This window comes from Anser brachyrhynchus (assembly GCF_964034855.1).
Source record: "Anser brachyrhynchus genome assembly, chromosome: 7".
Classification (NCBI taxonomy): domain Eukaryota; kingdom Metazoa; phylum Chordata; class Aves; order Anseriformes; family Anatidae; genus Anser; species Anser brachyrhynchus.
In genome coordinates this window covers 41101271-41124074 of record NC_137701.1, presented here as the reverse complement: position 1 = coordinate 41124074, position 22804 = coordinate 41101271, and the positions used below count along the sequence as shown (strand labels likewise).

The 22804-nt window shown below is 41.1% G+C and overlaps 1 long non-coding RNA gene across 2 annotated transcripts in view; it reads left to right on the top strand.

Moving 5' to 3' along the window:
* Positions 1 to 22150, top strand: part of LOC308198387 — a 49383-nt gene extending 27233 nt beyond the window's left edge. For both annotated transcript variants that reach the window (XR_013953875.1, XR_013953876.1), the window contains 2 exons: positions 16461 to 16574; positions 17087 to 22150. This is a non-coding gene — a long non-coding RNA (uncharacterized lncRNA). The remainder of the gene's footprint in view (positions 1 to 16460; positions 16575 to 17086) is intronic.
* The last annotated feature ends 654 nt before the right edge of the window (positions 22151 to 22804 follow it).

Sequence of the window (22804 nt, the reverse complement as noted above, 5' to 3'; positions counted from 1 at the left end):
TTTACCAAGTGTGGTTCATTTTTTGTATTGATTGGAACATTCCGAGAAGATACGGACGCATTCGCTGAGACCTCTCCAAACAAAAGCCACGGCGGCAGAGGAGGTCAGGCCAGATGTGCCACTTCATTCACGCTGCGGTTCCTCTCCGTTCAACTTTTTGAGAGAGTGAAAGTGCTCCTTGTGGGATCTTTCCTAGGTAGTCTCATTTCCAGAAATTTTCCATACAATTAGCTTGCCCTTTTTGTTCCTGGAAGGCCAGTGACAAAATGGGTGGGGTCTGCCTTACTGCAAACACCAGCCTTGCTCCTCCTCTGCTTAAGGGTGAGAAGGGTCATTTCTGGGAATCACATCAAAAATTTATTTTAAAATTGAGTAAGAAAAAAAACCACTACTATGCTTTAGTTGGATTGTTGCTAATTAATAGATACAGTAGTATGTTTTGGAGTGACCCCTTTTTATTTGATTTTTTTATTTTTTATCTCAGGTTGGTTGAGATAATTTTGGATGTCTGCAATTATGGGATGCATTCATGTATGTAACAGTGAAGATCGGTACACATTTTCCTGTTGGGGTGTATGCTCCTCTCGTGAACTGATGCATGAAAAGCTGTGGAGAAGAGAGATCAAAGTTAGAAAGGAAAGGAAGGAGACAGTACTGCATCAGCCACAAAAGAAATACTGAACAAGAGCAGGTCTGTAAAATTGCACCTGGCGAGATTTACATTGGAGCTTGAGTAGTCCTAAATGAAAGAAACAAACGGGATTTCTGAGTATTTCAAGGCAGAGTAGGTCCGTCCTAGTGCTGGAATCCTCCTTCTGTTGTGAAAATGAGATAGAAACTTCTCGCTGCTGTGCTGGGCTGTGAGTTTTGAGAAGCCTGACGAGCTTTGGAGTGTCTCTGAGGTGCTGATCGGTTCATCAGTGCCTTCAGACAGGCGGAGTACTGCCCTGCTCCAGCTGTCCTGTGCGTGGTCTCTGCGGAAAAGGCTCAGCTCTGTCCTGCTCCTGAGATCAAAAGGACCGTGGTATAGTTTAGCATGGCTTTGGGTCAGTTACAAAGTACCGAGATGGGATGGGACTGGGGTACCTTTCTCCTACCACTACTCAGGACTTGTCCTGGCCTCCTTGTATCCTGCTGTTTTGGGAGTCGTCGTGTTCCAGAAGCAACCTCTGATGTTAATACAAGTCCATCTCCCTGTTCCCAAAAGTCTCCTGCGAAGGAAATCGCACTTCTGTGTGTGTGTGTGCGGAATTCTCCCTTGAATTTTGAGGTAGCAGTGGGATGAACAGACACGTCCTGCATGTGCTTGCTGAGAGAGGAGGTCTTTAATTCTCCTGACTCTCTCTGATTTCCCGTCTTGAAGAAGGATGCTTGGCAGCATGCTTCTAGATCCCAGCTGAGACCTCACACCCCTTGTCCAGTCAGAAAAAGTCCATCTAGCGAATCGCTGATCATCCTTAGCCGATCTGGGCTGAATTGTGAGTACTTAGTACCTTGCATTGTTTGGCTCAAAATGTATGAAAGACATTAAAATTAAATTATTTTAATCAAGTGGCGTTAAACATTCAGTGTTCCAGCAGTTGGTTGTAAATTTCTTTAGAAGTCATTACAGTAACTCGGTCTTTGTGTGTGCCCTGCCATGGTCAGGGATGCTGATGTCACGGCCAGAGCTCTCGGCCTGGGAGAGGCTCACGGTTGCCACTGAGGTGTGTCTTACTCAGACCCAAGGCAGAAAAACTGGATGAGGCAGTTCTTGGGTTGCTTGACTTTTTTTATTTTTTTTCTTCCTCTATTTACGGAATTCTTGGCTTCGGCAGCCTTTGGACAAACAGGGAAGTGTCTATGCTAACTACAGCTCCTAGCGATACGCTCGCGTCTCCCAGTTCTGTGGTTATCCTGAATACTTTTTCTCTTTAGAGAGGAAGTGATGCTTGGGAAACTTCAGCAGGTTAGAAAGGAAAGAGGCAGTCGCTCCCAGCAGCAGCCTGGCAAGGCTGCACAAAGGAGCAGTCTCAAAGCAGCAATCTTAAAATGTTTCAACCAACACATGATTATCAAGTAGCTCTCTGCAGCCTTCAGGAGAAAATGCTTCTCCCCATTAGAGGCGTGTATCTCACTCCTAGACCATTGTTTGATTGCCCATTACAAACACAACGTGATCACCAAGTTACTGCGCATTTACCTGTTGTACCATTATGTTTTCCCTGCCAAGTTTCCCCTGTTCTGTTTAAGTAAGATTTATCACTTTGATAAAGTAGTTGTACAAGTGCTATTGCAGGAGGAAGAAAATCTTACTCCACGTAGCCTTGACTTTTCCTTTTTATCCCATTTTGATGCAATCAGCTCCTCATAAACTGATACCCTCTGTGAATGTAAATTTCATTAAAGCCCTCTTGGTTCCTTGCCCACTTCTCCACTATGAATCCGATTGCTGTTATTATTTCTGCCTGTGTCACTTTTATTTTCTCTTACCTTTTCCCCCTCGGTTTTATGTAAATAATGTTTGGATAATGGAGTGAAATGGTTTCCATGGTGCTGAACAAATACAGGTCACAGTGTGGGGGACTTCTCTGCACCTGAACATAAAGGTGAACATGTATATAATTTTTAATTACTTGGTTTCTTACAACTAAGAAAGAAGTTTTGTATATCTTGTAGCATCATTTTTGTTGAAGAGAAAAATTAGTTCCTTATGAATTCTGCAAAAATAGTTTTGCCTTTCAAATGGTAATTTTTTCACTGTATTCATATCTTTTTTTTTTTTAAATGACACTATCATGCATTACACCATCTGATTAAAAAATTTGCTGGAATAATATTTGCACTGAACATCTGTCATTGGCAGCTGTAAATATGTTCTGTATTTATCTACAAGAAATCAAGTTAAGAGCCCCTTACAGTCAGCAGAACTTTTATTGAGCAGTAAGGGGTCTGAATGCGTGGTTCCCAAGCATTTTCTTTAGATACAGTTGTCCTCAGAAGGGTTATGTGTATGGACCATTAACTGTGAAACCCAACGGACGTTATATGGGCTTTTTATAAAATGCTCCACAACACTTACTGTCACGGAGACCAGTTGCAAACGCAACTTTTGCAGCAGAATTGGGGTGTGAATGCAGAGGGTCAGCAATCCCTGCAGGGCAAGCCTGGGGAACGTCGCAGGCTGCAGCACCTGCGAGCACCGGGGGCCCGGAGGGCTGGGCGGGTGCTGCTGTGGGGTGCCAAGCACCACAGCACTGCGCCTTCACTGCCACAGTCACACGGGGAGCCCGAGAACAAGAATTTTCCTGGGGTTACCGTCACGCTTGCGTTTTTTGTGCTGGATCCGAATAATGGCCTGAACAAAATCAGCAGATGACGTGTTGTGAAAGGAGAAATAGATATTAATGTCCTAGTCCGTGTTGCGCGCACCCCTCCATAGGTTTTGTATGGCTTTCTTACCCACTGCAAACAATGAAAGAGGATTTCATTGATCCTCAGTGAAAGAGGATGATACAATGGATTTTGGGATCTTTATCTTATTGTCTGACTTGCTATCTAAATAGAATTTACATTGTCTAACCCTACGTAGATGCTGTCTTCCCCCGTGAACTCTAGAGAGAAGTTCGATGGGTTCTGTGCTTCTGTGCCAAGAGCCAAAGTCACGACAGCTGTGACTTAGAAGCTTCTGGAAGCCACTTGTGCAGGCAACAGGCGTGATGCTGACTCCTACCTTCAATCCGTATATTCCTCATATAACGTGATAATGCAGCATCGCATTGACCAGGTGGTGCTGATGAATCCTAAAGGGAAGGTGTAGGAACTTGCTTGTTAAAAATCAGAAGCCGTTGTTTTGTTATTCGTAAAACTTGCTTCTTTGTTTTATGTTGGATCTCGGAGCAAAGGAAAGTGTGACTTTAAATCCAAAAATTTGCAGCAAATGAATACCTTGACTAGCAGATGAAAATACATTCTCATCTGTACATTACAGGAAATCGTTCAGAAACAAAGTAGTGCCTCCTTCTCTGAAGCTCATCCTGGGATGTGTTTCAATAAAAAGAAAACCAGAAGGAAGGTTCTTTAATTGAAAATTCCCTGCCAAACTGTTTAAGGCATTTACACCCAGACCAAGTTCCACCCGCTGGGGATACACAAGCCGTTCTGAAAGTTGTAGGATAACTATCAAGGGCTAGAAACAACACCGTGTGACTTCAACAACTAATCAGACAGGAAAATAAATGCCCAAGCCAACAGGCTCAAGAATAGTCTGAGGGCAATCTTTAGTTATCCTTGTTATGGTAAATGAGTCGTTGAATAAATCAAAGTAACTTTTATAAATGAGTATCAACAGAAGTTTATATAGGGATAATTCATAAGCAGAAGAGGGCGGTACATTTGTCAAAAAAATGTTCAGTGCACATAATTCATCTATTACTCTGATCATCACCTTGAATTGGTCCTGGTGATGAGTAAGGAATTAGTACGGCCTCTGCCATCCTGATACAAAGATACTTTGTCCTCAGCTGCTGGCCTTCAGTAATCCCATTGCCGCCTTCAGTAATCCCATTGCCACCTTCTGCACCAGATGGAGAGCGAGCGACCTTTCGGCATAGCCTCCTGTTGTAGCCCCTGCAGTAATCTGGTCTGAAGGTGATGGAGGGATGAATGGCTGCTGCGAGGACCTGATCCGGGAGAGCTGTGCGGCGACGTGCCGGACCCAGGATGTGAGGCAGAGCCCTGGGTGTCCTTCCTCCTGCCGTTCTCTGCCTGGAGGTGTCTTTTTTAAGGAGGCCAGTGAGCACAGTGCTTTGGGGCTGCTTCCACCCTGCTGTCGGATGGTCCCTTGGCAAGTCCCCTTTTTGTCCCACCATAGGTAACAAAGTGCCATTAAAGCGGGACCTGTAGCTAAGGCCTGAAGTGTAGGGAAGGAACTGAAAGATTTGCTTCTGGCTTCTCCGTGGTAGTCTCAAAGTTATTTAAGCTCTGAAGTTATTTATAACATTCTTTATTTGAATTTTCCCTTCACCATTTTGAAGGGCAGCGTTTGTAGCTGCTCGTGTGCTGCTGCGGTGGGTGCTCTGGAACATCGTGATGCAGTACGCGAATGCAGCTGAACCCCTGTCACGTAATAAATACTGCTCTGCAGAGCCGGAGAGTTCTCCAAGGACATCGCTGCTTGGTTCGATGACATCCCACTTCCATAGCTTCTGGAAGCCACATCGTCTGCCTGCATTTTTGCGTCCTCAGGGTTTTTTGTGCAGCAGCCAAAACTTTGGACAATGGAGATGTGTCTCAGAGCTGTTAGGAGTAAAAGGTGCATCACTAATGCATTGTGCCACGGGACCAGATGAAAACTAGTCTAATTACCATGGTGCTCAAGGAAGAGGATTGTAGATGTTCCCCACTCTGAATGAACATGGTTTGTTTGGATAAGTTGCACCGGGATACGCTGATCCCACTATACGCGGCATGGGCCAGAATAGAGGTATTTAATATGCACCTTATCTAATACAGTAAATGTGAGGGGCTGTGTCAGGCACAGACACTAAAGCAAGCCTCTGGCTTTCGTGGTCTCATAGATAAGAAAATACTTGTACAATATTTTGTTTTAGCAGTGCTCTGTGTAAAAGAAGAAAGCCCAGGAAACTGGTGGTTTTGGCAAAAGCACTTATTTCATATGCACCTTAAACTGCTGGAGGTGATAGCTGTCAAGAGTTGCTGTGGTGTGGGACAGGCTTTCTCCGTCGTTTTACCCTGATTATGTGACGAGTTTAAAAGAAAAAGGGGTTTGTAGAGGAGGTGCAGAATACAAACTTGCACCAAAGTGGACTTGAATTCAGATCCTACAGCTTTCAGATCCTACAGATCTACAATTAGTTCTTCAATAACAAAGCAAGTGGTGTGCAATTAGAAGTCCCTTTTGCTGCAACATTGAGGGTATCAGTGTAAATATTCTGTCTACGTACATAATCTCCTGTATCTCTTAGGATATATTAAAGGGATTAGGTACTATATAATTTCTCTATTTTAACACTGTGTTTAGAATAATGTAGTTCATCAGTTTAAAACAAAACCAATAATACGGGATTAATGTAGGTCACTAAATCAGACCTCCCATCTTCGTCTTCACTATTTAAAGGAACAACTGTTTGTTCTCTTTTTTCACCGTTGCATACAAACATCGTTTTTTAGAAATCATGTCTACATTATAAAATTAAGATAGTTATCTTTTATTTTTTCTCCTGTGTCATGTTACAGATTAAGGGTACCAGACTAATAACAACAGTCTTTAACAGATATTAATAAATGTAATTTTCCCTGAAGTTTTGACATCAAAAAGTTTGTGAGGAGAATTATGGCACTTATTATCAGCAGTATGTTACGGGCTAAATTTAGTTACTGATGTTATAGGAAACTATGGGAAGTAGTTTTGGTTTAGATTGAGGCTGAATCAAAGAAACCCACCCTTCTCAGAAATTAATGGATGCTTTCATTCTTCCTGGCAGAGCTACTTTATCATTCATATGACTAAACAGACAATCAATTTAACAGCAACGTATGGGAATGGAGGGAATGAACAAATAAGCTATGAATGATGAGAATAGAAAAATCAAGCCCCCCTCCCTTATTCTCTTTTAATGGCTAATACCAACAGGGACAAGACCAGTAAAAAGAGGTTAATGAATTGCAAAGATCCTTTAGAAAGTGATTGACTGGTATTGAAGCTCAGTCAAATCAGTCATAAATATTTACTTTTATTAGCAACAGTGGGTTGCCTGTTATTTTCAATTGATTTTTAAAGCTGTCAAAAATCTACCACTGTGACTATTATCAAGTGTTTTATTTAATCAATATTTTCAAGCTACAAAGAGCTGGATGAAACACTGTCCTGAAACTATTTCCTGTCTGTTTTGTAAGTATTGCTCACAAAAGATTAGAAGAGGGAAGTTAAAATAAGATTCACTATACCATGCAGACTAATCATCCCAATCGTTTCCCTGCAACATTTAGTCACTCATATTTAATGTAACATCCACTCTGGGTTTGTTGGTCCGTGCTAATCTCCATTAGAGCAGTTAGGGTTCCTAAACCTGTACTTGTTATGCCTTTACCGTTTTGGAAGGAGCTGTAGTAGACACCTACCACACACTTTATTTCTACCTGATGAGATGGGTGGGATCGAGAACTCCAAGAGTTAAACTGGCGGTGGCGTTGCTGTCAGTGAGTACCATGCTCAGATTCACCCGCAAAAAATATCACATTCTGCTGCAAAAAAACAGATCGAGAGAAGAGCCTTTCTGAAGTTGCTGCCTAGACAATCTGTGCAATGAAAATATTTTCAAGGTGGTGTTGGCTACGTTAAAGTCTAATGATAAAATTCAAAGGAAAATAACAAAAGGAATTTCCTGGAGATAACAACAAAGAGTTAACATTTCCCAGGGCAGACAAGTTTCCAATTCAATTAGTTTTAATGAACCTTCTGCTCACTGGTTACTGAACTAGAAAGAACAGCAATAAATGCCCAGAGGAAAGAGAGAGAGGATATTAAAGGAGGGTTAGTGTATAGTATATAAATTTCCAAGTTGACTAAAAGAGTAGCCTTGATATAGTTTTAGGAACCAAAACTGCAATATCATATATGCTTTCCCTTTTCAGCAAGCGTATTGGATAAACCATGATCTCTTTTGATTCTGCCAAACTATTGACCCTCTATTGTCTCTGAAATCCTGCAGAAAATGGCAAACTATATTTTCAGTTGATTTTGTAATCAACTGAATAGAGTTTTTAAAAAATGGGCTACAGTATGAGTATTTCATAAATCAAGCATAGAGAAAACATGAGTTAATAAAGAAATGAAAAAGCAAATGTAAATTCTATAGTGAGAGCTCTATATTGAATGCCTTTTTAATATAAAATGCACTGTAATTTTTTCTTTTTAATCTTTGAAGGTGTTATCCAGCCTGTTATTAACAGTATTTCCATACAAATTTGCTCTAAGTTTAAATATTATTTTATATGAATTTTGGTCACTTAAGTTATGCTATATAATTTCACTTTTGTATTTTCAGAGCCCAGCAGTACATGCCAGATTTTGGTTAACATAAAACCACACAGAAGCATATATTTACACATCTGTGTTGGCTTAATATTTGACGTAAATAGTATATATTAATGTCCTGCATATTGTATGGTAGTTTTAAATAGCATTTGCTGTTATATGGAGCCTTTTTTTCTCCCATTCACTGAATTTCCATGGAGTTAGTTATGTGTTCATTGCATATGCATGCATCTTTTGAAACTTAAGATATTGCAGTCTGATTTCTTCTATTAACCATGTTAAAAACTTAAAAATTTTTAGTACGTTCTAAACAGATGCATTTTGTCATTCATCTGTAATCTAATAGGAATTTATAAAGCACAGAAATCTGTTTTTCCTTTTCCGTGTAAGTTAAAAGAAAAATCACTTGCTGAATTTTAATAATAATATTTATGTTTAGTCACAATGCTGTTCAAGCAAGCAGATTTTCAATTATATATAGTCCCATTTATCTGTACATTTCCCTTCCCTGTTCTTCATTCAAGCAAAGCTTAGACTCCTACATCTTTAGTACAGCCCATGTTACAGTATAGCTATGTGCTGTAAGTGAAAATCATTTTTACAGCTACCTTAAAAACTAAAAGTACTTATCCTAAAAAATGCTTTAGCATTATCTAGGTTTAAGAAAAGAGATCTCACGTCATTTTTCTACTGTTTAGTTAGAAAGATCAGCATCAAAAGAATGAGAGGTTTGGGGCTGTATTTTTATTTCAATTTTGCAATGTATATAGTAGATTTATTTGTTAAGATAAAAAAATAAATCCAGTAACTAACTGCAAACGCAGTTCTTTTTTGTTAAAGTGCTGAAATAATCAAAATTTTATTGTCCATGCCATCATTTTAGCAGTGTGTAACCAGATGTTAGAGCATCTAAGTAGTGAAATATAGCAGACATAGCAGATGACAGCCTTTTACACTTTTTACAAGTCAGATTTTTTTGAAGTACAAGGAACTTTTCATTTTAATGTTTTATTCTGCAGTCTTTGTAACATCTTGGGAAAGTATTACGATAATTGTGCAGGCTGTTTATGAAAGGACAAATGAACGGGCAAGGCAAAGTTCTTTAGAAACACAGATCTTTGCCAAGACCGTTTCAGGACAGGGCTGAGAACTGAAAGTGCAGCATCACTGCAGCTCCGTTCCCTGCAGGAAGCTGACCAGGTAGCTAGGCTTCGTGTCGTTTGGTACTGCTGGAGAAATGGCGAAACGCGCTAGCAGAGCTCTGCTGTTAGCCTGCGGCAGCTGAAGGGACAGAACTGGGGAGTACGTGAAGATTCCTGAAATTAGCCAGTGGGCCTTTAATTGGTGCCCTGTAGATTTTCTTGTTGTTCACTGAATTTGGTGGCTGTTTGCACTGGAAATATTTGTTCTTTTAAGTTACATATTCAGTGGTGAGTCATATATTCATTTTTAACAGCAGAAACTACAACGTTGGTACACCAAGATTTCCAGAGCTAATATTTAGCATGAAGCAGGCCGACAACTTCCTCTGCAGTTTATTAAATACCAATAAATCGCAGTAGAGAATTATGGGAAGGTGAACACGAACAATAGAGAAGATAAAATGACTCTGACTTCCAGTTTCTTAAATAGCAACTAAAACTCTAGAACTTGCCTCTAAGATATTACAAGAACTTTGTCAAGTAGCACATGAGAAAATAGAGCCCACAGCCATATAGTAAGCAAAAAAATTCTGTTTGAGTATTGACATGACAGTTTTTGAAAGTTCAAGCAGAAAACCAATTATAATGAGCACTGAAAAGCCCGAAGCCCTGCTGTTCAATAAATAAAAAAGTACAACAAACTATTTTCCAAAAAGGTTCTAGAGAGTTTCTTCTTGTCCCACTACTTACAATATGATTACATAAATAGTCTCTATTTGCTGTTGAATTGCCAGGCAGCTGTATTAAAGTACAAATCAAATCAAGTCAGGATTAGAAAGTAAAAGAGCATGGTTTAAAGTAATCTATCCCCCAGGAACTGTGCTCAGATTCATCAAACAGAGCTTAAAGTACAGTATATCTTATACCCTTGTGTTTCCATGCTGCACTGCTGCAAAACCAGTTATTATTTTTGATATCCAGAGAATGTTGCTCGTAGCTTTAGGAGGCTCACTTGCTTATTTAAAGTACTACAAACCTTATCTGTCACTTATTATTATTTCTCTTGGTTAAGATTCATGAGGAGGACGTAAGTGTGGAAGACAAGAAGCTTCTTTATTGATCAGATCATATTTGCCTCTGCTGAATTACTCTAAATATGCGCAACGGATAAAGGAATGATATGTTTTCTTCTCGGTTACTGGTGATCTCCAGGTGCAGTGTTTTTAAAAGCTTAAGTACGGCGCGTTGTTCTGCCTCATCAGCAGCGGAGCTCGCTTCCTCCGGGTGTGTGGAGGACCCGAGCTGTAGGACGCAGATCGAGGAGCTTTGTGTGCATGGGGGTGCTAACTCCTGTTTACCTCATAAAACATTTTCGTGTTGTTTTAGAAGCTTAATGAGTGTAAATTATATGTGATGAGTATGCTTTTATAAAGCTCTTTTGTCTTGCTATTTTGAGGCCGTACAAGTGCAGGACACCCTTTGTATCGAAGAGGATTGCACGCTGCCTAGTTTGCCAGAGGAAGGGCAGAGACTTGTCGATTTGTGTGTCCTTGTTTGTTAGGACTGGGATCTGTACTGAGCAGAATCAAATTCTTATCACTTCTTACTGCAAAAAGGCAACATAGAAAAGTAAAAATGCATAAACATGAATTTAAATTAAAAACAAAGAAATAGTGTGCTTCAATACTTGGCAGCTGGGTGGTAACAGATACTCTCTGTATTTCCTTCACGGAAACAACAGCCATCCGTAAGCATCAGTTGTCTGCTTGATAATAGCTGTGAGTTTGTAAGGCAGGTCATTAAGCAGCGCCCGTTCTTTGCGGTGGGTACGGCCACAGCCTGCTGCGCTGCGCGGGCTCGTCTTGTTGGTCAGCACAGGCTGCCGGCTGAGCAAAGAAAAGGAGTTTGCAAGTCGGAGATGTAATGCTACCTGACAATGATTTCCTGCATGACCTGTGCCATCAGGATGACTGTCTGTATCGCTGCCTCTCTTTGTGCAGAGCAGGGGTGCTGACAGACACCCCTCTCAGGACAGCACACAGCAGTGCTCGCCGCACGGAGCCCTGTGTGAGGGCAAGGGGTTAGCACGGGGACTGCACCTTGTTTTGGGACGCGCTGAGATCGGGGTAAGATCACGTAACCAAACCTTTACGCCAGAACCAAAAGCACGTGCCCACTCCGAGAAATGGTGTCACGGCTCACAGACCCCAGCGGATGCGCGGTGCTCCTTCAGTTCCCGAGAGGCAGTTGTGGTCTTCCCCATGCCGCTCTCCTCGCAGGTGTCCCCTGGGTTTCATAGTTCGGGAACTCCAGCACAGTGTTACTGTTGTGAGTTGGTTACTGCCGCTCTGCTGACGGAGACCACCCTAAATTGAGCACAGAATAGCGCATTGATAGTATAGTTGGGAGCTCCATTAGGAAGGTTAAAACAGAGCAACCTAAAAATGAATTTTATCCGTGACTTTTTCGGCTGTTGTGCACTGGGCTGGAGGCGATGAGAAGAGTGGTTAAAGTGAACCACTTGTTGTAGCTCTTCCCCAGAAGCTTCATCCAGGGAAGTGACGCTGTCGTGTAGTTATTTCTCTGCTATTGTGTAGTATTGTACTGCTGTTTCTTCTGGTTTCCTAGCGAGTGGAGAGAGAATGGGGACACACTCCTCCTTTTTGCCTTCTTCAGGATTTCCACAAATTGCACATCTTTATCCCTTTTATCTTATAAGCTGGCAGTGGATAGCACAGTGTATGTGTGATTATACAAATGTTAAAGTTTTTTTTAAATATAATCACCATCTTTCCTCCCCACTGCCCCTCCTGTGCTCAAATTAGTCTTAACATTTTGGGGGAATCTTTTAATGAAGTATTGATTTTTATCAAGGACATCAAACTAAAGGTAAATGTACCGTTGTGTCATGTTTAAAAAAAACAATACGAAAAACCCCGAGCCCCAGTATATTACAGGTAAACTAAGATAAATGACTTAAGTGCTCAGTTTGTGGAGTAAATTGAAACCATACATCACAGGCTTTCATTATTTTATATTATAAATACTGTAAAGAGTAGGAAAGATGATTGAACAGTAATGCAAAATTAGTATTAATTGTCATGACGCTGTTGATGAGGAAATATGTGCTTTTAACATAAATAATGCGGAGTAATCATTATAACAAAAGTTATTTTTTTATAGCTAGTGATTGCAGGGTGATAATCAGAAGACTATGACATCCATTAAATTGCCCTTCCCTGATCCTGCATGAAGAAATGAAGGGATCTGTGTTAATTTTAAAGCTCCCTTTGATTGGGTGAACCTGTCTCCGTTTTGTGTGACACTGCTGCCACAGGTCATTGCCTGGTGCAGTGTACCATGAAACAAACAAATAGAAAAAGGCACCTTCTGGCACTTTAAGTTTCCCTGCCATCTGACTGCAGCCCCGGTGGTTTGAAATGATGAAAAGCATAGCCTTGGAAAAATCTTCCTATGGTTAGATTGGGAAAAATGAGTATGATTATCACATGTGCTGGGAAGGGCAGGATAGACAGCTGAAGTCATCTCAAAACTCAAGAGAAAAGAAGAAGACAAGAGGTCACAATTATATTCTAGTATCACACTCCCTTTCACAGAGATCTGATATATTCGGTTTGTTCTTGTATGGTGCTTAGGGAAGTTCTAATTAAGGGAAGAAAGAATTTTGACACATGTGAAGCAGAGATCAATATTTAGCACTATAATCAGCAATTCCTGATGGTTTGACAATGTCACTATACACACTGTAACTATCCATTATTCTCGGAGAAGGGAGCCAGGCGGAGGCTAACAGGCTTACTGCAAGCTATCATGAATCACATAAAGCAGTGCCTCATTCACTTCTATTTGTCTTCCTTTTCATCTTCATTCATCCTTATAAAGAAGGCTGCGCTGCCACCAGCCTTGAAAGCCACCATGCTTCTGCGCTGCAGCGGCAAGGCAAGCAGTTGCTAAAGACGTGTATGGCATGAAAACAGCAGCTGATTCCTGCGGGGCGGGTGGGTGTGTGGGACACCTACGGAGGAGTGGGTAGTACCGCCTAACGCTGGCACGGCTGTTGGCACGTGGTGAGCAACAGGGTATTTCGACAACTGATAGTACAGTGGAAAGTGGTTACAAGGACGTTATACAGTAGCCAAAGCCCCCAATTCCGTCTCCTTTAACAAGAAATGGAGAGATCAGGCAAGTTATTTTTAGGGTATGATCCTGTACCTGCTTAAATTGATGGCATCCAGCTCTAATGGTGTAGCAGTAAAAGAAAAATGGAGAGAGAGAACAAGCTGAATCTCCAGTTTTTGCTACTTGTACATCCAAGACAATCAATCATCCTGTTTACTACTTGAACTCGGAGCATAGCTGGTAGAGCATTAGAGAGAAGAATGACACACAAATGAAGCCCCTGTTTGTTTTTGTTTTGTTCTCTCGTGATCAGTGCTTTAATTATTTGAATGGGGAAATCTGCAAGACATTTGTGAAATGCGCACGGGTCACACAATTTTGCATGTTTTCATACAAATGGAAGCGTGTGTGTGTTCTGCTGTTCTCCAGGCATCGTTTGCAGTTTTGCTTTAGGAATCGTGGTTCCTCCAATTTGGAAGCAGAAGTAGGGCATGTGGCTGGTCTTGTCTGAACAGACCACGAATACTGAATATTCAAAGCAAATAATTTGGAAGAAATTGTGAGCTGAAAATTATCTGAACTATTCAAGTTTACACAGATTATGAAGACATTAGCAGATGCCCAGCTCAGTTTATGAATCTTTCATAAACAATGATAAATTTGCAATACAAAACGCCGTCAGCTCCAGTTTGGGTGTAATGTTGATCATAATAAAATGAAAGCACAATTTGTTTGGGTGTGAATATGTGAGTGATACAGTATTTTGGATGACAGTGCTTGATGAAACTTGATTCTGGCAACAAGCTGACATTTCCACCTAATTTAAACGGAAAGTAAAATTGTTAAAATAATAAGAATTAAAATGTGAAATTCAGCATGCCTTTACATAATGTCTTGAAAAATTTGCTGGCAAACTTCCAGTCAAAATCATTGCAACAGGGGTTATAATTTTACTTCTTTTTCAAATTGGTAAATCACCATGGAGTACTACAATATATTCCTAATATGTGCAAGCAATCCAATACTTTAACATGCTTCCTCTTTGTTTTTGAATAAGAAATTAGGATTTCCTATTCAAACGGTTGCATAATACTATTTTGATTTTGATTCTGAGTTTTTAATGATCTCAAAAGTGATTTTGGTATTTATCTGCATGTCCTAAAATCTCCAGTACTGGTTTGATAGTGCAGCTAACGTGCGTAGCTTTGGCTTGAAGAAATAAACACTTTGTAAAATGTAACAGAATAACTTGAGGCCGTTTAACATAGAGAACGTTATTTCGTACCGTTCCCTTAACGTTATCAGTCACGCAGCATGCACTGTATTTCTGTTGGTGGGAGTGGACAGGACCCGGTGTCCTGCGTTTCAGGCTGTCGTCTGGTTCTGCCTGCTCCCTGCCTGTCGAGAGGCCAGATCGCGGCCGGTGCTGAGTGTGCCCGCGCTGCTCAGCGCTGCCGTGGGCTTTGGCAGCGTCCGGCGGCACTCAGAACCGGGCAGGATTGGGATCTACGTGAGATGCTGACACAGGCTCTCATCCTGACTATCCCAAGTAGCACTAATTAAGGGCTGTCCAACTGTGCTTTCTGTTGAGCAGTTTGCTCCGGTGGGTGACAGGAAACAGCCTGGGATCTGTCTGCAGAATGACATAACAAAGAAGGAAGAAAAAAAAACACCCTCGGAGAGGGTGGGCTGCAATAGAAAGCCCTAAACTAGGCTTGAATTGCATATTTTGTTATCATAAATATGTAATCTCAGATTAAGCACTGCAGCTTGCTATGTTACTGCTTTCATTATACATTTATTAGAGCTCCAGTGGTTACTCTAAGTGATAATTATAGAGAAGCATAAATTAATAAGGAACTTGGGGAATGATCTTCCCTTTGTTAGAAAGGTTATCAATAAATCTTCCTTTTTTTTTTATTTATACGTCTATAGATATAACGATAGCCAGCATTGCCATTAGTCAAGCTGTAGACTGGGAGATACAACGCAGCGAGGCAGGACTGGGAAAGATTTGCCTGGGTGCCATGTGGAGGCCAGCAGGCTGCTCCACACAGAGGTGATAAAGAAGATCCATTGGAGCAGTTTGGGCTGAATTTGTCTCCAAGACAAAGTTTACGTTCCTATTTATGTGTGGCCCTCACCCCCAGAATGATCCCCAAGAAAGGTCTTTCTGGAAATCACATCATTGCTCCTGATGCCCTGGTGCAGGTTGGAAAAGGCAGCGTTACAAAGGGGTTCTCTGAAAACCAAGAAAGGCACCCAAAGTGTTTCCCTGAGCCTAGCCTGGGTCACTGTGATCTTCATTATCGTCCTCTGAGATGACATTACGTTAGTAAAGCACAGCAGGACCCGGCAGTGCTTTCCTGAGAGCCCTAAGCAATAACACCTCCTACTTGCAGCCGAGTCTCATAAATACTGTCTGGCCCACTACGCTACTGTCCTTTTACAGTGGTATCATTTAATTGTAAACCAAAGATCAAAGGTCTTTAACTCTTTAACCAAATTCCAATGTCTGCCAAATTCAATAGCTGTCATTCCCTTAGAAAAAGACAGTGTAATATGTGCGTTCTGATCTAATTTTATAGAAAAAGACAGAATTTACATACTGTTTATTTAGTTAAGTCTCTAAAATCAATACCTTTGTCTGTAGCTCTTTTATTTAAAATACATCATGACATTGCAAACTGCTATATAAATGAATTTTTCTAAACCACACATGTTGTTAATGTTTTTCTATTGCACATTTTTTTAAAAGTTTGAATCATAGCATTTAATAGATCAACTTAAATGTATTTTAATATTGGATTACTAAAGAATGTTAAGTTTTACATTTCTAAAATTATAAATATTATTTCAAAAGGTCAGTCATTTGCCCAAGACTTATCTGTCCAATGAAGAACGTATTTCAAACCATCCAGACACAGAAACTGATCACGTTAAATACTAAGAAAAAATGAAATCTCTGAATACTGTTTTTTCAGCAGTAGAGAGAGAGGAGAGGAGAGGAGCAGGCTTGGGTAAAACCCTTAATGAAAGTTCTTCAGTAGGCTACCAGCAGTATTTCAGAAAAACAGAACCTTTTTTTTTTTTTTTTCAGTGGAAATGAAATGTAATTCACGGTCTTCATTTACATGTAGGTTAAAGAGTATTTTGGAGTCTGTAAGCAGGTGTAAGAAGAATTTTTATCATTGTTGCTTTGGCCTGAGCTGAATATCATTAGCCTGGGTGACTGCACTGCTTCCAGTGCCCAGGTAAGTGTTAGCTTAGGTGTGCTAAATTATTGATATTGTGAAGCATTATTTGGACTCGCGTTTGATTAAAATACCATCACTGTGATGAAGACAGTCACCAAAGGCCTGTCAGCGCCCCAGTCCATCAGTGGCCTCGACAGCCTTTGTGTAAGACAGGAGAGAACCAGTTCTTGCTTGTGCAGGCTGAGGTCTTTGACTTCAGATCGGTCACGTAGGGGTTTTGTGCGCGCAGACACCCCCGCGGCTGGGCCAGAGCAGGTTCTGTGCAGAGAGCCCTGAAGCTGTGCCCGTGTGAGTGGTGTGCCCGTGTGAGTGGTGTGCCCGTGTGAGTGGTGTGCCCGCCTGCCGGGTTGGCCCGCGGTGTAAGCTGCCCTCCTGAAGGGTGCAGGAGGCCGGCCGTCAGCAGCGTGCCCAGGGTCCGAGTCTGGGAACAGTGTATTCGGGGCTACTGAATTGCCCTCCTCATCAAAACTGAAATCTCGTTTGTTTCTCATCTTCTTCATCTTGAGCAGTGCCACAAAGTCCAGCTGGAGGCCGACCGCCAGGAGCATCTCTCCTACAAGGCAGGGCTGAGGGAGGCTGGCACTCCTCAGCCTAGGGCAGAGAAGGCTCAGGGGAATCTGATCCATGTGATAAACACCTGACGGGAGGGAACGAAGAAGAAGGACCCAGGCTGTTCTTGGTAAAGCACAATAACAAGGCAAGAGGAAAACACCTTTACTGTGAAGGCACGGGGTGAGCGGAGGGCTGTGTGTTACTGCAGCCTGCCTGAACTGCTCCTGGGCAGCAAGCTCTGGCTGCCCGGCCTGAGCAAGGAGGCCGCTCTGAAGAGGTCTGCTCCAGCTCCGTAGTTCTTGGGTTCTCTTGAGGGAATACCCACCGAAGACAAAATAGATGATGAAATCTTGTTATTAGGAAACTAATTTGCCCTCAAAAAAGCTTGTTTCACCTCTCTAGAGGTGAAACCTCTCTCTAGATTTCAACTCTTCTAGGATAAGGTCATCAATTTTTTTAGCTAGCGTTAGTGTTTCTTACTTCTGTTGGAGTTTTCATTGTCTGGGGACTTTTTTTTTTTTTTAATCTGGGGAAAAAGAATTCTTTTTAGCATCTCATTTACGGAGTTCAAGACCATGATGAGTTTCAGAACTAGTTCTTCTGCACAGTGACATGAAACCTTGTTGAAATGGTTATAAAAATTCTCTTCAAAATTGAGGAGCTAATTATTTGTTCATCTTTTAGCTGTATAAACTTTGTGTGAGGGTGTTTTGTAGCTTGCTTGCTTGATACCATACCCTTTTGCCCTGAATACTGAGCCAACCAGCAGTACTGAACTGGTTGGTGGGAGCAAAGCTGCTCGTCTGTTTGTTTTTTTTTTCTTTCTTCTACCACTAATCTTAGTGGACAGGTTGTTCATACAGCTCCAACAGAGGCATCTGGTCCTAATGAAGCTCCAGCTGATTGGCCTTCTCTCTTCCCCCAGTGCCTAGTGTCCTTATAGTTAAATCCTACAGTAGTTTTCTTTATGTCTGCATGCACGGGTTCTTGGAAACAAATGACACGTATCCACAGGGTTGCAGTGACCATACATGCACAGCAGCAGTGTCGGTTACAGATATTTGGGCCTTTATTCCAGCCTATCGTAAGTTTGTCTGATGTCCAGGGGCCTGTTGTTTTATTTTCTCTCGATTTGTTCCTTTTCACTGGATGCTTCCATTTATTTCCCTAGAGCCATCAGTAACTTGATAGATGAATTAGCTCTTGTGCTTGGGCAGATAAAGTGGTGTATGACTGAACAAAACCGATCAGTTTCAAACTCTATTAGAAATGGAAAATCAACATTAACTTCGTATTTCAGTCCCTCCTCCCTGCTTTTTGAAAGATATATTCAAATTTTGCTGGGTTTCCTTTTTTTCTTTTTTTTTTTTCCCCTTGATACAAGCCCATGTTCTGAATGGAAGTTTTAAAACCTGGTAAACATTATTGCAACTGTTTGCTATAAGCTCATAGTTTGTACAGTAGCATGCTATTAATCAAAGGGCAATTATTTAGTTGTAGGAAGTAGCAGGACAACTCCTGAAAGTATCTTTCCTTTGTGGTGTTTAACTGCTATCTGAAAAATGGCTTCCACAAAGTTTTTTTTTTTTAATCCCCCCAGGATAAATCATAGTCCTGACTAGCGTATATACATTAAACATGGAAGAACTTAATTTTCCTGCATAAGCAAAACCAGAGCAACTTGATAAATAAGATTATTTTCTGTTCATTTTGCATAAAATATTTAGTTTATGTGGCAGCAAAGTCGAACTATGTTGAGAAAGGAATTATAGTATAGTTATAGCATTCCTGGGCTGTTCGTTTTAGTTTAAAAATCAAATGTGGGTGGTGTGGACTTCTGCAATTTAATATTTCTGTTGATGATCTGGATGAAAGTGTAAAATAAATACTGGCAGAGTCTGCAGGTGATACCAAGACTAAATGATTAGCAAATATTGAATAGGACAGATCTCTGGAATAGAGACTTAATTTTTACTTACCAGATGTATTTAGACTACACATCCAGGAATAAAACGTATTTGAGGACTGAACGCACGGAAGAAGGCATCATCCTAGGAATCAGTCTCTCTGAAAAAGGCTCAATCATCGCAGTGATGTACTGAAGTGCCACGTCCAGTTGTGCTGTGGTGAGATGGATGCTAATGAATTTCAGAATGCTCTGAAAGATTAAAGGAGTAAGGGAGCCCCATGATTTTTAGCTCCCATGATTTATACTGAAAGACTGTAGAAGTTCACCTGCCTATCTGAGTGAAGACATGGTTAAGGAATTATTTGATCAAAACCCAGAGGTCCTTATGAAGGTCAAACTTTCTTAGACTGACGAGCCCATTAACAGAGGTCGTTTTGTAGATGGATGTGGAAGTGTCACTTCCACGCTCGCTCTTGCTCTCCCAGCACGCGCTCCTGTTGTGGGTGACGTGGCGGAGCCGCTGCACGGCCTGCCTCCGTGGTGGGAGCTGCCGGGCCCCGGGAGCTCTCCCGAGGCGTGGAGAAGTCCTGCTGGCTTGCGGCCACCTTGGCGAAGTACACTCCCAGAAATCTGTCATCAGAAATCTGTGGGAACGTGTCACCTTCTGGGTCTGGATTTATTTCCTTCTCTCTTTCTCAATTTATAGCAACTTGCGTTCTCAGCCTCTATTTGCGCTACATACTTGTATCTACCCAGCTGTGAGCCGTGTAGGTGAGACCCACCCCGCCTGGCTGAGTATGGTTACAGAAGCCATTTCTTCATCCCGGTTCGTAGCTGATGTATGCTGCTTGTCGTGCGTACTGGTGGACCCTATTTCTTGGGATACGCTGAAAACGACTGTGTTCTCACTCGCTGCTGACAGCAGGGTGCTCAGGCCAGACTTCCCGAATTAGCCACAGGCATGCTTAATCTCTTTTAAATACACAATTTATGTGTTTATGCATTTAGGAAGTGTAAGCAGTTAGAAATTGTCTGATTCACAATTTGCTTACTAGTCTCACCTGACTTAACTGCCTTACGAGAAGTTATTGCCTGTTCCTAGCGGTGGGAGAAAGACTCAGGCCTCAGAAGTCACTTTTTAAATTTTAGTATCCAAGCACTCGCCCTGCATTTCTTAGAAAGTGGAGGGTTAGAGGGTTATTCTTCTGTGATTGCTCATTTAAAAATGCAAACAAAACCTTTTTATTGATTTGTGTGTATTGGCAGAATTACTGTAATTGCATCAAATGACATAATTGGTGTAAATAGGTGTAATGATGTCATTACCATGTGTGATTGTGACATTTAGCAGTGTAATTAAAAGGTATAATGACACGTTAAAAGTCCTTACTAAAGTATGCAAAAAAAGCTCTGCAGGTGGACAGAGCACGATTTTAAAAATTCAATATTGCTGTCATTCTTTCATATTCTTTTCAAAACAACAAAAGCCATTAGGTCACATCAAAACTGATTTTTAAAACCAAAGGTCTGAACCTGCAAAGCCTTTCTCAGCTGGGTAGGTTCTCGGCAGCACCTTCCGTGACTTCAGGGGATTTGTTCTCAGCAGGAAAGGCTGCTCAGAGAACTTGGGCCCATTTCTATTTAAGCCTTCTAGTGGAACGTTTCTCCAACAGCACCAGGTTGGTTTTCTTCAGGAGCAGGCAGGTTTCGTAAGGTCATGGGATAATTCAGGTTGGAAGGGACCTCAAGAGATCATCAACCTCCTGCTCAAAGCAGCAGCAGCTCTGAGGCTTCCTCTCCAGGGATATTTAAAATAGTTTTAAAATTCCCAAATGATGAATTGATATACCAGGTACCAAGAGACTTTCATTATATTTCTCTAAATGAACCTCTAAATGTATTTTTAGATCTCTAAATGCCCCATTTCCAAAGCAGAATGCTGTGTGTGACACAAAAATCCTTTGCTGTTTGGTCTGTAAACTTGGTGGTTTGTGCACGAGAGGTATTTATGTGCCAACGTTTCTGTCTCAATGTCCCAGTGCAGGCTCTGACCATTCCTACATATGTGTCCCTCTCCAGAGAGTAAAAATATTTTTTTAATTCTTAAAGAGCTGGTTTTTTTGCAGATGACCCATATTAAGTACAGCTTTATATCAGATTACAGACTGGGGTGTTTTTTTTTTTATTTTACATTTCTGTGTGGATTACATGGCAGTTATTCAGATAACCCAGGCAAATATTCCTTCTCCAGTCTTCTGCCTCCCCCAGATTTTTAAAACATCGTTCCTGGGTTTGACTGATGTCACTCCAAGCCTTTTGGATAATGGGTACATATTACACATTTTGTGGTACAATAAGCCAGTGAAAGGACTGGGCTGAGCAATTGGTGCATGGATGCGGCTGGTTCCTTGCACAAGTGTGGGAGCCCTGCCGTGATTGCTCCCCTTCCCCCTTGAAGCTGCAGGTATGAGTGCATGCTATATAAGAGGCCACTCTTGAACAAAATGGTAACTATTAATGTTCTGTTGTGTGAAAGGACAACATGGTACTACCAAGATGACGCCTACTGAAAACTTACTTATTTTTCACTGTGTTTATCTCATAAATTGACGGCTTTATTCATTTTTTCCCCTCTATATTCACTGGTTTACATTTTACTCAGTTTGTTAAATATTTTCCTTTTCTATTCAGAGAAAACAAGAACATTCATCACTGGGACTCAGAGCGGGTGTAATACAGAGCGCTGCTGAATCAGGTACCTCCTGCTGGGGCTGTCCTTATGTGGGCTTCAGCACACCTGTACTACCAGCTTATCAGAGCTTCTTATCTGGTTGAATATTTCTTTGATTTCCAAGCTTTGAAAATAGAGACATAATATTGTATCAAATTGGAAAATCAACTACTTCATTAAATGTTGAGATGGCTCAAAAACATTAGAAAAAAAAAAGAGACTTTTAAAATTAAACCTGGTTTTGCCTGTATCTTGTGAGCTGCAGATTTTGTCTCCCCTAAAACCGGATATGTTTAAGGAATGAAATGCAAGACTCAGGTGCATTTTTTAACCTCTTCACATGTTGGATGCTGCACTAGGTGGTGTGCTGGTAGATGTTCTCGTTACTAGATTCCTGTGAAGTATTACCACTAGCGTAAACAGCCCCCCGCTCCCTCCCCACCCCAACCCCCCTTTTTTGAGCATATCTGATATGCACAGACACTTAAGCGTAGCTTTACTTGCTCTAACAGTACATGCTCATCTGTTTTAGTGTTCTTGAGTTCATCACAGTTGTGTAAATTAAATATTTGCTGGATTTAAACAGAATAGTTCTGAAGGTGCTTTGAGAGTAAACAAAATCTGAGGTACTGCAGATAATTGGTTTGATAGAAAAAAATAGACATTTTGAAAGACAAAGACAAAAAAATAAATTTGAAATTTTCTTTCAAAGTTTTCCAAGTGGAACTTTTCACTTTTCATTTCAAAATGACCTCTATTCTCATTTAACACTGACCAAAATGAAGTGAGAAACATTTAATAAAGGAATTAAAGGATATGAACATTATATGACATATTTTATAGTAGTGAAAAGATTTCAGCTTCATCTCAAATGGCTTTGCTTTCTGAACACAACAACAAACCCCGAAACAAACGCTTCTTCTCCTCCCTTTTTAAATTGGTCCAGCTTCTAAAATCAGGTTCGCTCAGGTGTGCCGCAGGGTGAAATCCTCCGGGCTGTGGGAGCAGTGCGTGAAGGTTAGGGGATTGGGGCTG